This window comes from Silene latifolia, chromosome 6 (assembly GCF_048544455.1).
Source record: "Silene latifolia isolate original U9 population chromosome 6, ASM4854445v1, whole genome shotgun sequence".
Classification (NCBI taxonomy): Eukaryota; Viridiplantae; Streptophyta; class Magnoliopsida; order Caryophyllales; family Caryophyllaceae; genus Silene; species Silene latifolia.
In genome coordinates this window covers 94,900,722-94,909,366 of record NC_133531.1, presented here as the reverse complement: position 1 = coordinate 94,909,366, position 8,645 = coordinate 94,900,722, and the positions used below count along the sequence as shown (strand labels likewise).

General features: G+C 36.2%; 1 long non-coding RNA gene across 2 annotated transcripts; it reads right to left on the bottom strand.

Annotated features, from left to right (window-relative positions):
• Window positions 1-1,619: 1,619 nt before the first annotated feature.
• Window positions 1,620-8,208, bottom strand: LOC141658863 (uncharacterized). Of its 2 annotated transcripts, none has more exons than XR_012549485.1 (3): window positions 8,013-8,208; window positions 7,808-7,915; window positions 1,620-1,747 (listed from the first exon to the last, which is right to left on the bottom strand). It is a non-coding gene; the product is annotated as an uncharacterized LOC141658863 (long non-coding RNA). The 2 variants fall into 2 exon arrangements; XR_012549484.1 differs by lacking the exon at window positions 1,620-1,747 and adding an exon at window positions 5,748-6,022 and having other exon boundaries at window positions 8,013-8,207.
• Between the last annotated feature and the right edge of the window lie 437 nt (window positions 8,209-8,645).

Below are 8,645 nucleotides of genomic sequence, written 5' to 3'. Positions count from 1 at the left end.
TTATCATGTATTCTAACAAATGACCCCTAAACTGACCCAACTAACTATCATGTGAATCATATAACAAATTGTAATCCAAACTCTATCAACCATAGCCGGCTTGCATCTCACCTTCTATGATTCATAGAATCATCAAACAAGAAAGGGCAATATATCAAAGACAGGCATAAGTTCTTAGCACCGTCAATAGTCACTTTGTAACTCAAGTCTATACCACGAGGTAGGGAAGGTAATCGAACCGGTATCTTGGCTCAGCGGTTACTATTAAGAAAACATGGCCAAGAGACAACACAACCCTAGCCTAAAATCTGCGCAGACCTAGACATGCGGATACACACCACCGCACCCAAGACTCACAACTTTTTTTAAAACAAAGTGAAGTGAGTACCCTAAGGACACCACCGAAGGGTCGGCTAGTACTTAAACTGACCCCATACTATCAAAATTAGTACCTGAGGTCATGCCCCAACTTGGATAAACATCCACTAGTCAGGAACACAAAGGCTATCAAGCAGTGAACATATACTCGTCAGAGACTATAAAGACCTATCTATGATGAAGGCCGAAATACTCACCTAGGACCTAGTCACAGCTAGTCCCAGCTTGAATATTTTAGCCCACACCACCCAAGACTCACCACACAAGTCAAGTAAGACACCCACTTAACCTTAAGAGGGCAAAAGTCCTACTTACCAACCTAAATGCTAACATTCTATCATGTGAAAGGCTATATAAATGTCTATTTACAGCATACAATCCCAACAGTTCCTCAATAAGAATTCAATACTAACTTCCAATACTAGCAATTTTAACAATATTAAAGGCTTTAGGGAAATCTAGGGCCATTACTACAAAATAAGAAGCTATTTAAATTCAACTAACCAAATAAGAAGCTATTTAAATTCAACTAATTACACATGTGGGATAGAGATATAATAAATGGCCTAAAACAAGAAAAAGGCCGATTATCTAATTCATTCAACCGAATTTTTACCCGCAACCCCAGCCCTGCGATGCACGGGTCAAATTGCGGTGACCAATCACTCAATTAATCGACATCGCATCACCAAAGGGACTAAGGCTCGATTTTAAAGACAATCAACAAAACATTTCAATTATAGCTATAAAATTCATTTTGAGCCTATTAATTACCATTTCATTTTGTAAATTATCCTAACATGTGATAATTGTCAATATAACATAATTTTTCTACCATTAGCATAACTTTTAGCTACTTTTGTGATTCTCTTAACCACTTTAACCATGTATACTCATTCTATTTATATCCGTGATGAACCTAAAATGACGGACGAGAGCATGGAAAACCGCGAATCAAGCAACGGACCGACCGGCCAACCCCAAAGACCGTCAAGGGCTGCCGTGGGCTTTGCACTGCTTTCTATTGCCGCACCATTTCTTCTCTTTTTTTTTTCATTTTTATACATTATAAGACCGTCTGAAAATTAATTAATCGTCCCCAATTCAATTTTGATAATTTAAACTACCAAAAGGCACAAATTAAGCTTGCATGCAACTAAGTTTAACATGTGAAAAATTACTACCCAAACAAAAATTCACCAAACATACAAAAATCAAAAACATGTGACGATCTTTCGTCGAGTAGCTCGAAATATGTTACCTTAAGCTAGAAAATGAGCAATTAGTCCTCAAAACCGAAACCCTAACCACAACTAACCGCTATCCTCTACAATATACGAGTCCCCGAACTCGTCTTCCAATCCTTCACCTAATTAAACAATTAAAACACAAAAATAAACATCAAAACCGAAAATACCGAAATATAGTCTTAAAATAACTTAATGAAAATTGAAATTAGAACATACTAAGTTGTAGATCGTGGCGAGGGGATTCCTGAAGGTAAATTTCGCGAAAAACGGACAAGAAACGAAGGATTTATGACGATTTTGAGCTTGAATGTGTATGAAAATGGAGTTTGGGTGTTTTTAGAGGATGAACAACAAGAATTTCAGAAAAATAAAAGGAAAGGGGAGGGGGCTGTCACGCGTGAAAGAAGAAAGGAGGACAAAGTACGTGCGGGATTTTTAGTCGGGATTTTTAACGAGTCGGTTTTGACTCGTTTCAATAATAATTAAATCCGTAAGTCAAACGCAAATTCCGTCAAGTCCAAAGTCTTTAAACACGAGATTACAATAAAATTGAGTATTCATACGACCCATTTCCAAATTCGTTTACCCAACGTTCAAACGAATTGTCATTTTCCCCCCGATACGCCCTTATTTCGAAATAAAAGATTTTACACGGTTTAAACTATTTTTAAACATTTCAAAACTATCAAAATAAATACTTTTCTTCAAAATATAATAAAATTATATTTCTTTGAATTATTTTTACTTTAAATACATTATTGTCAAATTTTACTTGATTAATTAATTATTTTCAAACATATTAATCGGTCCAAATTTTACGGGCGTTACAATCACCCCTCCTTTTAAAAAGTTTCGTCCTCGAAACTTAGAAGGAGAAATTATAGTTATAAGAAAATATAGGTATCTTTTCAATGAAATGGTGATACTCTTATTGATCAGACAAGAACATCCATATTCATATCAAGATATAAAAATATTTCTACACCAATAAATGAGAAAACCCATTATTGGGACGTCTCCAACAACGAGATTTAACATTCACTAATGTTAAAACCATTGAAAATCATAAAAGCCTTTTCAACCTTTTAGTTTAAAATTCTATAGTAAGAATACTATCTTTACTAAATATGATTATACAAGGCTTAGAAACTCGGAACAAAAGTAAGAAAAAGGAATACCTTACGGAAATAAATCAAAATTTCATTTTCAAATCCTTAAAAATAGGTTAGGTTTGCAGAAGTGACATAAACTTTCAAGAATGAATCGAAACTGGTAGCTTGAAATATTTAGAAATTCCCCGAAGTGAAAAGTAACTTAGACCTCATAGGAGCAGGTATGCTAAAAGGATTCAAGCTTAACTAATCAAAAAGAGCTATGATGAATTTTATGGGGTAAGAATTGAAGTCATAATTACAAGGATGTCAAAGATAGAGTTTCATAGGTTACCAACATCAAACTTACGAGAGGAGTATGATGATGTAAGGAAGAGAGATATGAGCGGTAACGCTCATGATCAAGGAAGAAGGGAGATTAGACACCAAGGAAACGCCAGACACTCATATCTCCAATAACAACATCACTCCCAAGAGTCTCCTCAATCGCTTATGTTACTTCTCCCTAACATATTCCTTGGAACAAGATATTCCACTATAAGTGTGATCTCAACGCTCCAAATTCTCAAACATCCCGAAACGACTTTCACAAGCCTAAGGTCAAGACTTCCAACAAAGCTGTATTTGTATCCCACTAGTGTCAACTATGGGTTCCTCAAAAAGTAAACCTTCAATCAAGAGTCCCAATACCATGCTCGAAACTCCAAGAGAAGGTTCCTCAAAAATTCCACAAGGTTCTCATTTCAAAACAAGGTAGTAACATACCAACCTCAAATTATGAAAAATCAATAGGATCTTAAGTTTCTCTATCCTTTTACTTATTAAGGATTCTCAAAAGCAGAACTACACCCAGCTCCAACATCGTCTCATCATCTCAAGCACTCAATGCGACCTCAAGGTCTATAAAACTATAGTATTAACAAATTCTTCTCAACACTAAGTCTCTCTAAACTCAAGAACTCTCAAGAGTCAACTAGAATGCCAAATCACATCACCAAACCATTCTGGTCATCAACATCCCCAAGGAGTATTCTTTCAAATTTGATATCCTAAACTTACTTACCATCAAATTCTCAAGGTACAAGGTCATAATTGTAACAACACTTTATCACCTCAGAGTTTCTAAAACCATAAATTGAAATTAGGTTCCTTAGCCTAACAATTTGTGTCATCCATACCATTACCCTTTCTAGTTACCAAAACAAGTGCTAAAACCTCCCAATAATGTAGCTTACTCTCACTCTCATACCATACCTCAAGTAGTAATCGATATCACTTACTAAAACCAACAAATAATCCCACATTTAACATTTCTCACACGGTAACATATACATTATCAAACCCTCATAGCCCAAGTGATTATGGAAGCCAAACCCAACTCGGCTACTTAATCAATCCTATATCCTCAAGTCACATCTCACTAACTCTGTAAACATGGTCAACAAGGTACCAACTATACTAAGGAGATAAGGAGTGATAGAGAAACGGTAAAACATTTCCGAAGGGTGCATGAATCTGATAAATTAGGAAACTAAGGAGTCGGTCCGTAAAGGTAACGGTTGACATAAATAAGAGGTATTCAAGTTAAGAAGATATCTCGGGCAAGAAGAAGATACGTAAAATTCGGCATAAAAACAAGGTTCAACGAACGTTAGAGAGAAGGAAAGGAGAATAGAAGCGGCACAATGAAAGGGTTCCCGCTTACCAAACACTCATCGAAGCTTATGATAAGGTTACTTCACTAAGGTGCTCAACAAAGCCCCAAAAGTCTACCAAGTTATAAGACTAACAAGGACTCCACAATGGTAGGTATTCCTCAACTCAATTGGTTCTAAGAGCCAAAATCAATTCACCACACAAGTTCATTTGTTACCACCCATGTCCCAAAGCATCTTCTTTACAATTCTCGTCCTTGAACTTCACTTACTATGTCATCCCCAAGTATATCACCTCACCACTTAATACTTCTAGTCTCCGATACCATAAATTGGAATCACATCCTTGAACTCGCGAACTACATTGAACAACATTCCACCATAATTCCCAAATCCAGATATGATTACTAAGATCAACCACGTGTTCTCAAATTTCGAAAGGTCAACAAGGGCTACTCTATACTAGATTTGGTCAACTTGAAAGGTTTAACAACTAACTAATTCCAAAGTACAATACCAATCCAGTAAGCAACATCAATGTCCTATTGTATTCCTTTCAAGGCCTACAAGGATTAGGGCTAACTATCATACCTTTAATTCTCCACAAGAAATATCGAGACTCTCAAATGAAGCAGCTTAGGTTCATTCCATCCTACGTGCTAAGGTAGTACCCATGCTTAATCATCTATAACAAACAAGCTCTCTATAGACATAAATCCCAAGGTATTTCTCAATTCACTAAATTCTCATATCAAGCACAACTAACAAGACTAACCGAAGGATCCCAAATTATATTCTCCTATACAACTCAAACCTTAAACAATCAATTTCTACACTCGTTCACGCCCTCTAATGATACATTCTCCCAAAACTGGGTTCTCTTGAACAAGGGAACTATCCTGCGGAATAAAAGGAAGGTGTCCACATGGACTTTATTATAAGAAGAAAACGAACCTAAGATGAAACGGAAGAAAGAATTGAAAGGTAGTTACCAAGGCAAGAGAAGAGGAATTTGAAAGACGAATAAACAACGAGATTGGAAGACTAAGGTAAGATTGCATTATCTACATCTATTGGAGAGTCATCTTACAAAAGAGAAAATCAATTAGTACCTAACAATTAGCAATCACAAACAGACTACCACATAAAATACTAAATCTACCCATCCTACCCATCTCTCAAGTTTATTATTTAGAGGTCAAGTGATTTCTAAGTGGGGTGCACAAACGTGCGTCGAGAGCAATAGGCTCTGATACCAACTGTGACACCCTTAAATCTAGCCTTAATTATATACGTAAATTCTACAGAAAAACTGGTAGGATATGTTTGTAAATGGTTCAACTAGTCCAAAACCTGCAATTTCAAAATTTTTTCTAACTAAACCATTCACAACCAATTCCAACTCAAGAAGAGTGTCATAACCCTGCAACAGCTGATAAACTAACTTACATATATAACTAAAGACGCGGAAATATAAGGATACAAACCAAAAATAGAAAGGGAGACATATGTCCCTTCAAATTATATACAAACCAAAAGTGTAAAAGGTTTACTAATAAAATAGCCAAAACTAGGTCCAAGGTTCCTTGCTCACTAGCCGTCTGTGACCCCAACTAGCATCAACAACCTGTCAATCGCATTTTATACAAACACGAAAGCCACAATTCAGTGGGGAGTAACTTCGAGTCCTCCCAGCCACGAATCGTCAAAATTAATGTAACATGTAGTGTAACATGTAAACAATTTGATAAACCATTTACTTATCATGTATTCTAACAAATGACCCCTAAACTGACCCAACTAACTATCATGTGAATCATATAACAAATTGTAATCCAAACTCTATCAACCATAGCCGGCTTGCATCTCACCTTCTATGATTCATAGAATCATCAAACAAGAAAGGGCAATATATCAAAGACAGGCATAAGTTCTTAGCACCGTCAATAGTCACTTTGTAACTCAAGTCTATACCACGAGGTAGGGAAGGTAATCGAACCGGTATCTTGGCTCAGCGGTTACTATTAAGAAAACATGGCCAAGAGACAACACAACCCTAGCCTAAAATCTGCGCAGACCTAGACATGCGGATACACACCACCGCACCCAAGACTCACAACTTTTTTTAAAACAAAGTGAAGTGAGTACCCTAAGGACACCACCGAAGGGTTGGCTAGTACTTAAGCTGACCCCATACTATCAAAATTAGTACCTGAGGTCATGCCCCAACTTGGATAAACATCCACTAGTCAGGAACACAAAGGCTATCAAGCGGTGAACATATACTCGTCGGACTATAAAGACCTATCTATGATGATGGCCGAAATACTCACCTAGGACCTAGTCACAGCTAGTCCCGGCTTGAATATTTTAGCCCACACCACCCAAGACTCACCACACAAGTCAAGTAAGACACCCACTTAACCTTAAGAGGGCAAAAGTCCTACTTACCAACCTAAATGCTAACATTCTATCATGTGAAAGGCTATATAAATGTCTATTTACAGCATACAATCCCAACAGTTCCTCAATAAGAATTCAATACTAACTTCCAATACTAGCAATTTTAACAATATTAAAGGCTTTAGGGAAATCTAGGGCCATTACTACAAAATAAGAAGCTATTTAAATTCAACTAACCAAATAAGAAGCTATTTAAATTCAACTAATTACACATGTGGGATAGAGATATAATAAATGGCCTAAAACAAGAAAAAGGCTGATTATCTAATTCATTCAACCGAATTTTTACCCGCAACCCCAGCCTTGCGACAGGTACGGGTCAAATTGCGGCTGACCAATCACTCAATTAACTGACATCGCATCGACCAAAGGGACTAAGGCTCAGTTTTCGGCACAATCAACAAAACATTTCAATTATAGCTATAAAATTCATTTTGAGCCTATTAATTACCATTTCATTTTGTAAATTATCCTAACATGTGATAATTGTCAATATAACATAATTTTTCTACCATTAGCATAACTTTTAGCTACTTTTGTGATTCTCTTAACCACTTTAACCATGTATATTCATTCTATTTATATCCGTGATGAACCTAAAATGACGGACAGAGCATGGAAAACCGCGAATCAAGCAACGGACCGACCCGGGCCAACCCCAAGACCGGCCGGGGCTGCCGTGAGTGGGCTGCCACATTTCTTCTTGGGCTTCATTGCCGCACCATTTCTTCTCTTTTTTTTTCATTTTTATACATTATAAGACCGTCTGAAAATTAATTAATCGTCCCCAATTCAATTTTTATAATTTAAACTACCAAAAGGCACAAATTAAGCTTGCATGCAACTAAGTTTAACATGTGAAAAATTACTACCCAAACAAAAATTCACCAAACATACAAAAATCAAAAACATGTGACGATCTTTCGTCGAGTAGCTCGAAATATGTTACCTTAAGCTAGAAAATGAGCAATTAGTCCTCAAAACCGAAACCCTAACCACAACTAACCGCTATCCTCTACAATATACGAGTCCCCGAACTCGTCTTCCAATCCTTCACCTAATTAAACAATTAAAACACAAAAATAAACATCAAAACCGAAAATACCGAAATATAGTCTTAAAATAACTTAATGAAAATTGAAATTAGAACATACTAAGTTGTAGATCGTGGCGAGGGGATTCCGGAAAGGTAAATTTCGCGAAAAACGGACAAGAAACGAAGGATTTATGACGATTTTGAGCTTGAATGTGTATGAAAATGGAGTTTGGGTGTTTTTAGAGGATGAACAACAAGAATTTCAGAAAAATAAAAGGAAAGGGGAGGGGGCTGTCACGCGTGAAAGAAGAAAGGAGGACAAAGTACGTGCGGGATTTTTAGTCGGGATTTTTAACGAGTCGGTTTTGACTCGTTTCAATAATAATTAAATCCGTAAGTCAAACGCAAATTCCGTCAAGTCCAAAGTCTTTAAACACGAGATTACAATAAAATTGAGTATTCATACGACCCATTTCCAAATTCGTTTACCCAACGTTCAAACGAATTGTCATTTTCCCCCCGATACGCCCTTATTTCGAAATAAAAGATTTTACACGGTTTAAACTATTTTTAAACATTTCAAAACTATCAAAATAAATACTTTTCTTCAAAATATAATAAAATTATATTTCTTTGAATTATTTTTACTTTAAATACATTATTGTCAAATTTTACTTGATTAATTAATTATTTTCGAAACATATTAACGGTCCGAAATTTACGGGGCGTTACAATGGTGGCGTTTTTTGGT